We start from the raw sequence: 15537 nt of genomic DNA, 5'->3' as shown, positions 1-15537 counted from the left end.
AACAAGCACAGAAGGTTTCTATTGACATAAAGGATTATAGCATCACAGAATGACTAAATTACATTTGAGTCCTTCCAGAACATACCCATTTTACATTGCAATGGTTTTTAAAATTCACATTAAAATAATTGTAAAATTTTTTGGCTTTTTATAATTGTTTATTTTAATTATATATTTGTAATAAAATGCATTAAAGTATAACTTATTCTAGACAAAATAATGCTGAGGAGTAGGTTGTTTTGTCTTTTTATATTTCAAATGTATTCCAGCTGCATCAGGCTTCAGTTGTTATTTTCACCTTGCCGACCACGTGATTTTGCTGTGGTGAATATGTGCGTAAGTGAGGTTTTTCTTGTGGATTTCCTGCAGATACTGGGGAGTTACAGATTGTGCAAAGGTAGCAAGACAGTTTATTATTCCGGATGTCAAGAGATGTAGAAGGTTTCTAAATTTTTTTTTTAAATATTCTTCTTTTGGTATATTAGAGGAAAACCTACTGTGAGAGCCCAAAATACAGTACCTAATTATCCTATCTGTGGTGTGTTGCTATGCTTTAAAGCCATTTCCTGTGAATAAATCACTAACAGAAGCAAATTTGTATTGCTACTGCTGAGACATTTTAGAAACTCTACTCAAGATATTTTCTTAAAGACAACATAGATCACATATATGTAGTCAGATTCTTAATTTTCTTTTTTCACTAGTTTTACAAGATTGGAAAAAAACATTTTCCTCCTACAATTAGTACTGGAAAGACTTTTAAACTGGGGAGAAACATATTGTTCTTAATCAAAATTCAGATAGCAAAAGTTTGCTATACTGTGCAGTTACTTTTGTTTGCCTCAGTGATAGAACTTCCTTGGCTTGAAGAAGGTAGTCCAATACAGTAATTACAGGAAATGACTAGTGAACTTGGAGAAGATGAAGGTTCTTCACCATCTGGAGGTGGGCCCTCCCATGCTTTAAGCAGCTTCTCTGGTGAATACAGAATCTGCACTGGCCAAAGTTAGATTCATCTGTTACTTAATTGTTTTTCAGTCCATTTCTATTCGTGAATTCAGAACACTGAACTAGCATCATGTGTCCCTCTTCAGTGTTTCTGGCAATGGAGTGCACCAAAACAAAATTCAAAACCTGGAATACTTTAAGAATGTGATTGCCTAAAATCAACAGGCTGCTGCCTGAAACTAGCGAAGTGGTAGGAATGCTAAAAAAGGAACTGCTGAGAGTAGACAGCTTTCTGAATGTTTCCCCTTTCTGGAGCCCAGGCATAATCTGCTCTGGGCTTTCAGAAGGATCTCCTTATTCTATGGAGGTGCAATTCTCAGAGCACAACTCTAAACTCTTGCTTTAAAAAACACCTGGGCAGGACTTGGCTATTTTTTAAGATATGGCCAGAAGCACAGCTGGTGATGCCTGTCTTTTGTAGTATAGGTTACTGCTTAGAGCATTTGTATAGGAAGAACAATATAGGAACTTTGGTTAGTGATTTGCTCTGCTTAAAGGCTTTTATACGAATTACTTTCACCACCTGTAATAAAATTCAATTCAGAGACTAAAGAAAAGTAAAGGAGGATATTTTTCATTGCATGTATTGAAAGTGTGCAGGAAAAATTTCAAGAAACATTTAGTCAGGAAGAAAATCTATGAAGAATCAGCAATCTTTTGTAGTTTGCTACTTGTGTTTCTCTAAGAGCAAAAACTCATGGTCTCTAGGGTCTGTTCTGAGTATCACTCTTGTGTTTCACATAGAAAAATTATTTAGCAAAATACAGCAGTGGTCTCACATGGTAGTTAGCATGGTCCTGAATAGAAGGCAATATGTAAGTCTACTGACCTTTAGGGTATAATGTGGAGAGAGTGTACAGACAGAAGCTCCTCTGCAGGTCCTCTCTCTGAGCAGAATGCAACTTCGCTAACACATTTGTAGAGACCCCAGTGCTCCAGGAGAGTTTCATGAATGGTTTGAGAATACCAATCAGACTGGCCACCTCACATATTTTAGCAGAAATATGTCTTCTGGATGCTGAAATTGATCTAGGCATCAAATTATCCAGTTCATTGTCACTTGGAAAATTCTCATCATCCTTAGAAGAATGCAGAGGACTCTAAGGGAAAGAATGAAGAGCGGAGGGTGTCTGGGAATCAGATTTAAATGCATAATCACCATTTAAATCCTAGGTGTATGCTAAGAACCTAAATTGTCTGTTGTATCTGCCCCACAAAGCCATTTTTACTTGCTGTTTTGCATTCTTTTTTCTTCAGTCCATTCTGCTACATCTCTGTTCCTTCCATTTATAATGGTTACTGCAAGGACTTAGGAATATCCTTAGATCTGCACACATGTGCACACACATTAAGTCACTGTATGTTCCTGCAGAAATTCTTTGCACTAGATTGTATGGATTTTACTTCATCAGTTCAAATTTATTAGATAGAATACGTGTGCTGTAGTTTAAACTGCTTTATCAACATATCATGAATGTACTGTTGGACAGTACTTTCACTCTTAGTGATTTCAAGATGGCGTCATTTGTTGCGATACTACAGGAATGTGAGGCTTTTGGAAGGGAAATTCCCAGCAGGTTGGAGCCATATGAAGTCGTAACCAGATATCTAATCAAACTAATGTTTAGGCTCCTCTATAAGTTTTCTCCTGTGAATCCAGATGTTCAAAACCAGATAGTATGCTGCTGCTTACCTGGTAACCCTTTGGAGGTTATTAGCTCTAAACTCAGCCGTGCTGCCTTTGGTGTCTTCTTTAAAGGGCACAATATAACCTCTCATCGAAGTGTCTCAGAAAGAAGATGCAACAGGTAGGTAATATGCAAGGACTACATGTATTAATCACTGCATGATTCATTATTTCTTTTTACTAAACTCTTAGACTGCTGCTCCTTTATTTGAAGTTTGTCAAATGAAAAATTTCATTCAATGAAAATGAAACTTGCAAATATCAGCCTTCACAGAAAATTCTCTTTGCCCTCCATTAAGCATGGTTCTTATTGTTCCTAATTACTCTCAAGACATCACTACATGAAATTTTCAGCAGGGTTAAAGATTTCATATCTGGCAACTATCCAGCAACACAAAGGACTTTTAACATTTATGAATTACAAAAATTTTTAATTAAAACCCTCCCCCAAAACAACAACCATTCCATCTCCCAATAATTTTTAAACGCCTCTAAGAGTTACACAGACATGAGCCTTGGAAGAGATTTTTAGTCAGTGCAGAATGTAGCAGGAAGTTAGGTAGTTTGTTTGTTTTGCAGTGTCAGCAGAACACTGCTTACTCAGTACAGTCCAAAAAAGGGGTCTGCTTTTTAAATGGAAGTACAGTTCCCCGTGCTCCATGTTCCCACCAGTCCCATGGTGAATGTTTGTAAATCAGTGATTTCCTGTAGTGGGAGAGAAATGGGAATCCTTTGTCGTGAAAAAATACACCATAACCTATGGGAAAATTAAAACTTCCTAGTTTGTTTTATCCTTTCTGATCATGTTTTCTGTTCCTGGCTAGCACTGTGAGTGAAAATAGGTGAAAAAAAACCCCAAACAAAACAAAACAACTTTTCCTGTTGCTTGAGATTTGTAAAACACTGTCCATGTTAAATTCAAGGTGAACATTTTTGCAAGATCTCACTTCGCCCTAGTCTTCTTACCACAGAAAAAAAATTCTAGTCTAGAGACAGTGTGTATTTGACCATTATATACACTGGGATATGTGTATAGATAGCTTTTTCCTTCATTTCTAGTGTTTCTTGACATGGGTTTTATGAGAAAAAAATCTCACCATGATCCCCTGAAATGATCCCTCCCTGTTCTTCCATCTGAATGCTGGGCTGGCACTGCTGTCTAGACTGCTTCAACTATGCCTAAAATCTATGTGGTGTGCAAGGGTTTTCTTTCTGGATTCTGACAGCTCTTCACCCCTCTGTGTACCCATCCAGAGAGAGGCACCGGCCTTCATGGGAGATAGTGCCAGGTAGGTACTAAGCTTAGGACATGGGCAGAGTGAAGTCAGGTGAGATTCCAGGAGTTAAATACTGGATTGTTGAAGGCAGAACGAAGGAGAGATGAGATGATGAGATGAGATGAGATGAGATGAGATGAGATGAGATGAGATGAGACGAGATGAGACGAGGGAATGTTCCAAGTGGAGGTAGTGGTGTTTGTGCATTTATGTGTACATGTAGAGAGAGGAAAAGGGAAAAAGACCAAAGCAGATAGAGAACCAAGAATATCAAGCAGGTAAAAAGCACAAGATAAGTGATATTTTTAGTACTCTTAGAAGAGTTTTCTCCCAGATCATCAGTTTTCAGCATAAGCAAAATCTTGGTAATATCAGCAAGCTGTACCCACACCCAGCTTATCCACCTCTGGAGACTGGATTGAATAGAAGGATTTCCTGGAATGAAATGTGGAGAAATGTTGACCAAAACATTAATAAATGAGTGCCATGTAGTTATCAAACATACATCAGTTGTCAAAGTCATCATGAGCCCAGTAAACCAATTAAAATGGTTAGTGTACATTTTCATTCTTTTTATGGTAAGAGAGGAGACAGTAATACAATAAAAGGAAGATGTGCCAGAGTAAGGTCTAGAGTTCAAGCAAAATACTTGAGTGTAGTCTGTTAGCTTCAGCTTATCTGCAGTAGTCCTAAAGATATTTTAAAATCAACAAATCCGCCCTCAATGTGATAAAAAAACAAGAGAGAGAAACAGGAGAGGTCTCATGGAGCAGAGATATGGGAGATCTGGTTTTCGTTCCTCTCTCTCCCATTAGCTTTTGGTGGACAATAATGATGGAGAAGTGAAAAGGTTTTCCCACATTCCCACTTTTCCTGCTTATTTCTTGTCACATCTACTTGGCATCTTGTCTACAGTTCATGCTGATATAAATCACATCCACAGTGCTGTTACAGTGGTCAGCAAGCATGTGCTGCACTGACCCTGCTCAGCTGCCAGGATGGGTGCAACCCCACAAGCAGCCTTGCTTTAGGCTGCCCAGGGGTTCTGCTTACCCCTCACAACAGGGGCCTCATAGGAGGGACCCTACAAGTATGTGGCATCTCTGTGAAATCCAGAGAGACAGCGGGGCACGGCATGGCACAGCACACCTGCCCCGTCCACACCTAGAATTGCGAACAAAGGTCCTCATGAAGGGATGGCATAAACCTGATTTCCCTGCTTTGAATGTAATCCCTGAAATAACACCAAGTTTTCTCAGCTGTTCATGCTAAAAAAATGTGCAAGGCAGGCCTGTAAATGATCATGGACCCAGACCTTTACTTGTGGCGCAGTGTAGATGTAACCATATGGACTAGCAGAACAGGGGTAAGTATGTACAATGACTTTCTCTCTACTAAATAATAATATGCTGCATAATAATATTTCCTTCCACACACATATTTCTAGTATTTTCTTTTAAGGGAGTAATGCAATGAACTGTGTTTTTTACATTGTAATATTGCTTTTTAGATATTTATTTAAAAATAATTTTAAACTTCTAACTTTCCAGGAAAGAGTTACTTCATTATTACAGAGATACTAGCTGTTACTGCACATCTTGGCCTGTTTCCACGAAAATAGGAAAATAACTTTACCAGATGCTGAGGAGTCTTTTGCACAGTGGGAGCAAGTCTATCTGAAATAATGAAACAACATGAAGAATGATGCCGTCAAAAAGCGTTTCCTTAGGAAAACACTGAGAGCCTTCCTTAGGATTCAAAATGTAAATGCACGTTTTTCCACTTTAGTGCTATGAAAGGAATCCTCTGTTCCAACAAGGTGACCATAACGTTCAAAGGTAGAGCTATCAAGTAGTTAAATATGAACTAAACTATTTTTGCTACTGCTGACTATGAAGTGGAAGGTTGCACCTTCTTTCTCTGCTTTCTTCTCTTTATGTCCTCAGTTTTTCAGAGCAAAATTAGCTTCCTATAATTTCTTTCTGGAAGAGGTCAAACGGCAACAACAGTACCACTGTTGATGCTGAAAGATTTTCAAAATATGTAAAAAGGAATATTGGATTCATAGGATCAGTCGTATTTTATAACCCCATTTAAATCAATTAATATAATAGTTACTTAATATGACAATATTTGACACACTTTGTGCAATTTCTAGTTTATTCTGGATATGTAATTTCTGATAATAAATTTAAATAAAAAGTGGTACATTGGGCCTTTTAAATACTGCCTCTGCAAAGGAGATTTTTGTTTTTTAATCTCCTCCTACCACCATTTTGAAACAGCTTTTGTTCCCACATTTCCTTGCTCTCATACCAAAACTCAGTCTGGATTTTAATGCTTATGTCAAAAAATCTTTCATATTGGTCTGTAAGATGATGTTTAAAAAATCAAGAACCGATTCACAGAATTCCACAGAATTTTGTGACAGTCTGAATGGAATCATAGAAGTGAATGTCAAAATCTTATTTTGAAAGTTTGAAGGACTGCTAACAGAAGGAGTAATAGTGAGCAAAGCACTGTAGGTTTCCTACAGTGGAATAACTCGGAAAAAAGAGAAGCAGAAATCATGCTGAATTTACATTGCATGTGTTCGTGACTTCTCTAGGTTACCTGAGGTGGTATCTGAACATCTCTTCTAAAGCTGCCAGTCTCTAGGCAGAGTGACATTACTATTCTGAGACTGTCCCAAGCATATGTGTGAGTGGTATGTTAGTATGTTGAGCCCAGCCTCTTGAGATAATTGGAGACAGCTTGGAAAAAAAACTGTCAGTGGAAAAGGAAGTTATTCTAAAACACATATTAAGTGCCACTGCTATTTAATACACACATAATTAGAAATACTATAAATAGACACGTTAGTCTTCTGGTTGCTTCAGCTGTAGCAGAAATGTTTAAAGTGAATGATTGTGTAAGTCCCTTCTTGCCATATGATGAAGGAGAAGGTTGGACATGACCTATCCATTAGCATGCTGACATCTGCATCACGAGGTTAGAGTAATGTGAGATAGATATAACTTACGTAATGAACTTTTGAAAACCTGTTTAGAAGTGGTTCCAAGAGGTTGGCTTTTTTATTATGAAGAATCTGAGGCTGGGCCCATTGGGGAATTTGAGCAGAGATCCAGAATATGTTCCCAAATCCTCTTGCAGAAAAGAACCTCAGGAAAAGGGCAGGAAGATGAGAGTGGGATATCTTTGGAAGATTAATTACTGAATGTGGAAAAAGAGTCTTGAGGAGTAACAGTTCTTCCCTCCTTTGAAAAGTATTTCCCATAACCACCAAGACTAATCATGAGCTATGGTTCCTCTGTGTTCCATCAGCTGAAGTCTTGGAGATTTAGTTGTAGGCTGCATTATTAGAAAATAGATTACTTTGATTGTTCGACAGATTCCTAATAAAAATAGAATAAAAAATATAATCAGTAAAATTTTGGAGACAGCATGAAACAGAACCCCCTTCTGTTTCACTGTAAAAGTTTCGTGAGGTTTTTCTTTTTCTATCTTGTATTAACCCATTTTCCTTTCAATTTTTTAATCCATGGTTTATACTATGCATTACAGAATGTATTGCTAAATTACTTTTAACTGTCTCAGTGTAGTGATATATACAAAGTCATAAATACATTAGTGTCTTCAAACCTATTTGTTAAAAACTATTTGTTAAACCAAGTTGTTCACAATGTAGTTGTTAAAATACACTACATTGTTTCCTTTCTTTTAATGATCAATAGTTAAATATAGCTCAGTTACAACATCAAACATCTGAATAATAAACTGAGATCTAAATTAGTAAACTTAATTATACAAAAACAGGGAAACATCTGTCTCCCATTGTATAAAGCATACTTGCTTTGGAAAAAAGAGACATCAAATCCTAAAGTTGTAGTTTGGGATACAGTGTGTTATTTTTTCACAGGATAGATCAGTTAATAAAAACAATATGCGTATTTTTCTGAGTCAGACTCTTTTTTTTGCTTTCAATTAGATCTGATTTTCAAAGCAATTTTAAATCTGAAAATACTTACTCTGTAATTATACTTAGGGTTTATTTACCTTTGAATTGCAAGATTTCCTGCAATGACAAAACCAGTATTCTTGCAAAACATTTTTGGTTTTGAGCAACAGGTCCAAACTTTTTCAGAACCTATATGTCTTAGGTTAAATAATACCACACCTGGAAAATAGTATGAAATAATTAAAGGGATGTATTAATAGGGAAAGAAGGTAAAGAAAATCAACATGAACAGGTACCAAGTCCATTTTTTTTCTCCCTCTCATTCCCTAACTGATAAAAATTTGGATCTTGAACTGTTCTCACATGCTTTTAAATTCTTTAAAATCCTACTGTGCTTGTCCTTGAAAATCACCTTTTTCTTGAGCTTTTCTGAAAACTTCACAAACTTCTGAGTATTGAATGGTCAAATTGATGTCTTAAGGCAAGATTAAACTCATCTTTAAAATAGGATTTATCTTATTCACTTCTTAATAGGATTTAAACTCTAATTAGCATGGAGTAAAAAAGATGTAGAGCAAAGTAATGTCTCTGTAATGATAAGTCAAATTCTAGGGCAAGGACTTGTACTCAGTCTTACATCTCCAAAACATGGGTTTCTAACCACCCAGGTAAATGTCACACTTTTGGTTTCAAAAGGACTCTCAAGTATTCTGAAGGCTGAAGTCAGTCACATGAAAAAATCCACCAGTTGTGTGCCACTAAAGTTTTTCCAAAAAAAACCCCACCTTAAATTTACGGAATCAGAATTTGAACTTAAAGGTGGAGGAGTCCTGAGAAGAAAAGCTCTGTTTAATTGTTACGTATTTTCTTTACATATAATGAGCATGTAATTGTTCAAGAAATGAAGCTTTGTGGAAAGTTTGAAAGGTTAATAACTGAGTTTCAGCATTTCAAAAGAAGTCAAGGAAAGAGAAAAGAACAGAATCTTAATCTCTGAAACAATAAACCTTTGTGTTACCCAGGAAGTCTCAATGTTTTCTTGCTAATTGCTTTTAACATCTATACCCATGCTAATATAAAACCAAGCTAAACATAATCTCTTTCCTAAAAGTACTTGAAGTTATGCATTATAAAATAACTTTTTATGTGGAAAGAAATAACAAGTACAGGGGGTTTTAGATGTGGGGTTTCTCCTAAACACTCATCAGAGTAACATTTAAGCAGCAAACCAGTATTTTAATGAGTCATCTCTCTGGAAATGTGTAAGTAAGTTTGGCCTTGCTTTTTTGGTTTGTTATTCTCTTTAAATGGTTTTACAAATAAATGTCTTGATTGTATTTAGTAACCTCAGCTTTTTGTAATTAATAGTCTTTGTTAGGAATAATAACATGTCTGATCTTTGTATGTTAATTTGTTAATACAGACCTAGTTTTAACCCCGAATTTCATTTTTAGTATCTCTAACAAAAGAGATCACATCTGTGATACATGTTCGTATCTAGAGAACATTGGGCTCTGTACATCGGGAGTGAAAAAGAAAGTGCCTTGTTATTTAAATGTTTACATTAGCTGGAGTGCACAGCAGCATGTCTCAACACTATGACGGTGTGATGGAAGGAAGATCTGATATGTATTAACTATAGGAGCTGTGTCTCACTCTTCCCTATATTATATTGGTTTCCATAAATATGATAAAAAGTCAGTGTCACATGAGCACTGTGTGGGTTGGTACCCAGAGATGAAATGGACTTTATTATGTACATCTATGACGTTATTTTCAACTAAGAAGTCACCTTGGGCTTTCTCTGCTTTTCAAATAACCCAGCTGCAAGTAGTAATCAATAATTTTGTTCATAGCTTTTATTGTTGTTTTTTGTAGCCTCTTCATAAGGAAGAAGTTGCCATCCATTGTTTTAGGCATAGGCTTTTCCCCATCTTCCCATGATCCTCCATTTTATTGGAATAAGATTTATATTTCATCTGAAGATGAAGCAGAAATTTTATTGATATGTGATGTATGATGTGTGATGGTTGGCTTGCAGAAAATGTATTTTGTTTCATCAATGACAGCTGCATATAAGGACAGCATATAACTTCATCCCCTCCATAGTATAAAACAGTTTACCATAACTTAAGGATAGGTTCACTTAACAATTATGCTTTCAGTTTAAAGGCAAAGTTTTCTTGCCCCTGTTCTCATTAACTTCTATCATTTTTGATATATCAGTATTTCAAATACTTCTGCCCAAAAAAGTTTAAACAGCTTCTCTCAACTTCAGAGAACATCCTTTCCCCTAGTAGAAGTTAGTAATTATATAAATGGATATACTTACATGTACTCTTTTTTAACAGAAGGGCTTTCTAAATTCACTGTCTTCACATTAGCAATTTACTTATCACTGTCATCTTCAGGTTTATCTAACTGAGGTTTAATCTATTCAGTTTTAGGAATAGCTGCAAAACTTTTTTCTGAATTTGTAGCGTGGGATTCAGAGATTCTTTTGCTAATGAAGAGCTTTTTGCTTTGCAAATTAAGGGCAAATAATCTTGGGGACATAGGCTTCAAATAGATTATTCTAAAGATGAATGTGACTTTGACTTTTGTTAGCAGCTGAATTTCATCCACGCTGAGTATTAAGAATAGCAGTAAAACAATTTAATTCTGAGGGCTTGTCAGATTTAGGAGTGTATCTCTACAGTACAGTGGAGCACAGCATGGAGACACTTCTACTTTCTCACAAATGCCTGGATTCTGGAACACAGTTTACCACTACCAGATTGTTTCAGGACCTTAGCTCTGGCTGACTCTAGGTTATGTGGATGATTCAGATCACGTTTTCACTGGCCTTGAAAGGGCTCATTGAAAGGGTAGAGATACACTTTTAATCCTTTTGCAATTGCTGTGTCACTGAGCAAACCTAACGTAAGGTACAGATTCTGTCCTGTCCCTTTTAACCTTGAAGGCATCTGACATATCTCTTGAGGTTGCCTGGGACGTTGACCAAACCAATTAAATTCCCTTGCACTGAACAATCGTATTTAAACACTGAACTGTATGGCTGTGGTTACTGGCTGATAGGATGATAGCAAAGACTACTTTAAATAGTAGTTTAAATGAAAAAAAAGTGGTAAGAGTGGCTGAGAAACTTTAAGCATTTACAGTCATTATCAGTCTTCATAATTAGATACCCGATGCACTAGAGCAATAGTTTTTAGGTTACACAATATTTCCTTCTAAAATACAGATTCCATTTATATTCCATGTGGTTGTCACTTCTACAGTTTATGATACTGACATTTTTTATACTTTTGATGGGGAAATACGCATCATCTGAAAAAAATCCTGAAGGTCAGCCAAGCAATTAATCTGGTATTATCAGTAAATCTTCCTTTGCTTTATATCACAGTGTATTGACCATCAAATGCCCTCCCTGCTGGAGGAAAAATTGCTGAGTATTGTGTGATATCATCCCTGTGAGGCAGCAGGAAAAAAGGCAGGGTTAGTAGAAACATGCACGTGGCCAGGGGATCGTAACAAACCCTAACAGGTGCTGGGCTCTTACCAGTGGAATAATCTGGCCAGCAGCTGATGTGCTCCTATTTTAAGGTCACTCAGTGCTATTGACTTTTCAATGGAGTCCTCTTGGTGCAGTGTTTCTCAGGGAAGCTGGTTGAACAGTTTTATAGGCTAACAAGGGACTGAAGGGGATTATCATTTACAGGTGACTAAGGGAAATATGGTTGATCAGACCACATCTCAGTGTCTCAGTTAGTTAGAGAAGGTCCTGAGATCTTTCCAACAACTGTTTGCATATTTGGTCTGTGAATGCTTTCTTTCTTATATTGTAGAAAAGAAAAAAAATGTATTTTTCTAAGACATAATTATGCTGATGTGAAAATTCCTCCTTTGGGATTTACTTCTCCTTCTATGCTAGGATCTGCTTGTTTCTCTTAGAACTGGAAAGAAAATATAGAAGCCTAAAACACAGTAAAGCATCTTGCCTTACCTATTGCCTCTCTGTGTCAGCTTGCTTTTCTGATCTACAGATAAGGTGAAGTTGTGGAAATACTTTAGTCTATAGAATAATTTAAGTGATTTTTCATATTGCATATGATTGCAGAAGAAATAAAGTATCAGTAAGTTCTTAGCATACAATAATTGACTTTGACAGTCATCCAGAGGTATAAGTACTACTTTGATGTATGCTTTATTTCTATATCTGTTTTTCCAACAAGCCAGTAGCTACTAGACAAGCCTGGGTGATTTTTTAGCAGGCTTTTTTGAGATATTTATTTGATAGTTCAGTTTGTAGCTAAGAAACAGACAACCCATAACATCATTGATTGAAACAAAGTGACTAAAATATTTTCCTCTTTGGCCTATGAAATGACAATTCTTTCAACTTAAATGATATATCTTTAGGGTATATTATGTTCAGAATAATATTTTCTTGTAAATCTCTGGTATATACTTTGCCACACACTGGCAAAAACTCTGGAGAAAACTCTGGAGTGGTTGATAATATCAGTTATTCTTTTTCGAGTACTATATCAGAGTCTCTGTAGGGGCACTGCCAGTATTGTATCAAATAGCTGCCACTATTGAGACAGTAGGACAAAATTACATCTTCCTGTCTTCCATGGGCAATGGACACAGGGATCCCAATTCTACATCACACCTCTGAAAGCTAACACCAGAATAATACACATTTTTGAATGAGGATACTCACTGGTAGTTACACAAAAACTACTAAATCTGCTGCTGTGTTTGAGCTTTCTTCTGAGATAATGCAGAAGACCTTTTATTGCTTTTTGAATTTGATGATCTTAGAGGTCTTTTCCAACCATAATGATTATAATACTGTCTTTGTAAGGTGCTACATGCATAGCTTTATACTGAGGAATAGATTGTTAGAGCAAGCAAAATAAGAATAAAAACATATAAATGTGAGACTTGTTTTTAAAAATCTACACTTTTTTGTAATGTGAATTTTTTTAGACTTTCTGTTCTGATACTTGATGGTAATAGGAGGTGCATAACGCTAGGTTTTTGTGTCATTTTGTTTTCAGTATCTCCCTTAGCCTTTCTCACTTTTCTAACTAACTCATTAATCTTACTGGACATCTCAAACTTAAGCAATTCAGTGTGAGAAGGTGCAGTGAAAACTGTCCACTCTACTGCAAATTGCTAGGAGTGCTGTGCGCCTTTAATATATTGAGGCAATAATTTTTGTTAAAAACTTGTATAAAGTTGTATGTAATGAGTGAATTACTAATTTGAGATGACTTTGTTGCTCTAGTATCAGTCATTCCTACCACTTTCATTTCATATGCACCATAGACTTAAAAAAGGCTGCATCTTTCAGTTTAGCAAGAGTCTGACAGGAAAAGCCAATTATTTATCTTCTTTAGCTCACTGTCTTGCATAATCTTGATTTTGTGAGATGTGTTTATCTATATTATATCTGCATCTTAGTTAAAAGGACCACAAAGCTCTGGTGAAAGAAAGGTGAATCTGTGTTTTATCAGTATCATGGGATATTAATCCATGTTTCCTCCACCTTTAGAGGCTCATCCCCTCCTTTTCCAATTGCAAAAACTTTCAGACTCTTTACATTTTTAACTCATCCTTCAAAAGCAGCTGTTTCATTCAAAATGCTGTTCTCTAACTTGTGTTTGTCTTTTGAGGGGCTCATAGGGAATACTTGAAGGGTGTGTGAAGGAGTGAAGGGCCAGGATTTCTAAATAATTCTCTATATCACAATCTTCAAAATGGAAAATTTCCATGTCTTAGGAGTCCCCTAGCCTTTCATAATTCCCTACATTTAACAACCCCATTAGTGTGATCCTTCTTTAAACTATAAGTCTCCCTGTATTTAGTCTTCCATTAAGCCTACTTCCTTGCATGTTTGCTGCTGAAACATCCTTTTCCCCTTTTTCTTAGGGCATTTTTTAGTACAGCATCTCATGATTGTTTCCCTGGATCATTTATTATCTAGAAACTAAAGCAGGCAAATTAATATAAACAACAATACTGCTTGATGCTACTCTTCTCTACAGAGAGACTCCCACACAGAGTATTGCCTGTTTCCAAATCTATTTCAGACCTATTTCTGGGTTCTTCTCTGAGAGAATAAACAAATCTGCTTCTTTCAGCTCTATCGCCATCTGAAGGGAAATCCTGTGTGTGCCAGTACTGCGAAGCAGGTTGTTGTAACACATTAGGATTAGTGAGTGCCAGGAAGAGCTAGATGTAGCACAAGAAACATGAAAGACTGACCTTCCCCTCTGCAGCGGAAAACTCTGATGTTCTTCGCAAGGCCAGCTGGACACCATCTGATCATTTATAGGAGATGCAATCCCATAACTGCATGGCCCTCTGACACTCAGGGAATAGCTGGGGATTTTGGAGGGTTTTGGCAGAGGGCTCAGTCTCACTGAATCGTGATTGTTCTGATCAGGCATCACAGTCTTTGCTAACACCACATATCACACTCCAAACATGGTGCTGGTTACCAGTCATAGCTCAGTAGCATAGTAGTGCAGTACTGACAAGTCCATATGAATGGCTATCTCTCCTCCTCTTTGTTTCTTGCTTATCTTTATTCAATATCCAAGACACGTGCATCACATTCCAGGGCCGTGTCACACTATGCATCCCCACTTGGATAGCTACAATAATATCATGATGGGTATCATTACATCAGATATCACTGTAGGATACAGTAAGGGCCCAAATCAAATTATGCAAAAAAAGTCAAGCTGCTCTTTTTGGGAACTAGCTCAAATTCAGTACTTATCACCCAGAGTTATAAAGCCTCATGGAAGGTGTTTGGTTTATGCTCAGGAGATATCTGGTTGTGTCTAGCTTGACACAACCAGTGTCAGGACAGTCATTAGCTTGCCTGCCAGAATAGGCTTTGACCTTCATCTGGGTTCTTTTCTCTGAGTTATTACCACTGCCAGTAGAATAAGGTGTATTTATAAGGCAGAATGCATACACAACCGTCATTTTTTCAGAACCATTTGAAAGTACTTTGACCAGGCAATGTTTCATCATAAACACTAATTAGTTATGATTACATCTCTTTGCAGGAATGGATCAATTCTGATTCCATTTTGATTAAAAAGAACTGAGTCAAAGCCAGACAAAATTACCTCGCACCTGAATAACCAATTTATTTGTGTTCAATGGTGACTTGATCTGTGGCAAGATAGCAAATAGAAAATGGTCTGCCTTCTCTCAGATGTTGTCAGCTGAAATCAGGTAATGTTTGTGTTTATTGAAATATTTCATTGGTTTTGCTATAATGTGGACTGCAGCAGTATTTTATACTTTGTCTAGTTTTCACAAGTGTGGACAGTGCTCTGAAGTGAAATTTTAATTGGGTTTGTAGATTGGTTGAGAAGTCCACCCCTGGTTTGCTGAAAGATTTGTAAAAAAATTGTAGCAAATTTTCACTGTCTTTGTCGCTAAATAAATGCATATATGTAACAGTTGATCTACTTGGACATCTCAGTTATAATTTGGGGGCATTTTATGAGTCCTTGCATTCAGACTACAGGCTTCTACATCAGAGATGATTTTGTTTGCTATGCTCTGGGTGT

At 36.6% G+C, this 15537-nt stretch overlaps 1 long non-coding RNA gene across 1 annotated transcript; it reads right to left on the bottom strand.

The window, feature by feature from the left end:
• Window positions 1–218: 218 nt before the first annotated feature.
• LOC121659324 lies at window positions 219–14345 on the bottom strand. Its single transcript, XR_006014282.1, has 3 exons — window positions 14210–14345; window positions 8029–8149; window positions 219–7367 (listed from the first exon to the last, which is right to left on the bottom strand). It is a non-coding gene; the product is annotated as an uncharacterized LOC121659324 (long non-coding RNA).
• Window positions 14346–15537: the final 1192 nt, after the last annotated feature.

The sequence above is a fragment of the Corvus kubaryi genome, unplaced genomic scaffold (genome assembly GCF_017639235.1).
Source record: "Corvus kubaryi isolate FWS band 111438036 unplaced genomic scaffold, C.kubaryi_AGA036_p1.0 split3-73, whole genome shotgun sequence".
Classification (NCBI taxonomy): Eukaryota; Metazoa; Chordata; class Aves; order Passeriformes; family Corvidae; genus Corvus; species Corvus kubaryi.
The sequence above is the reverse complement of the archived record's forward strand: the minus strand, read 5'-3'. Positions and strand labels throughout refer to the sequence as shown.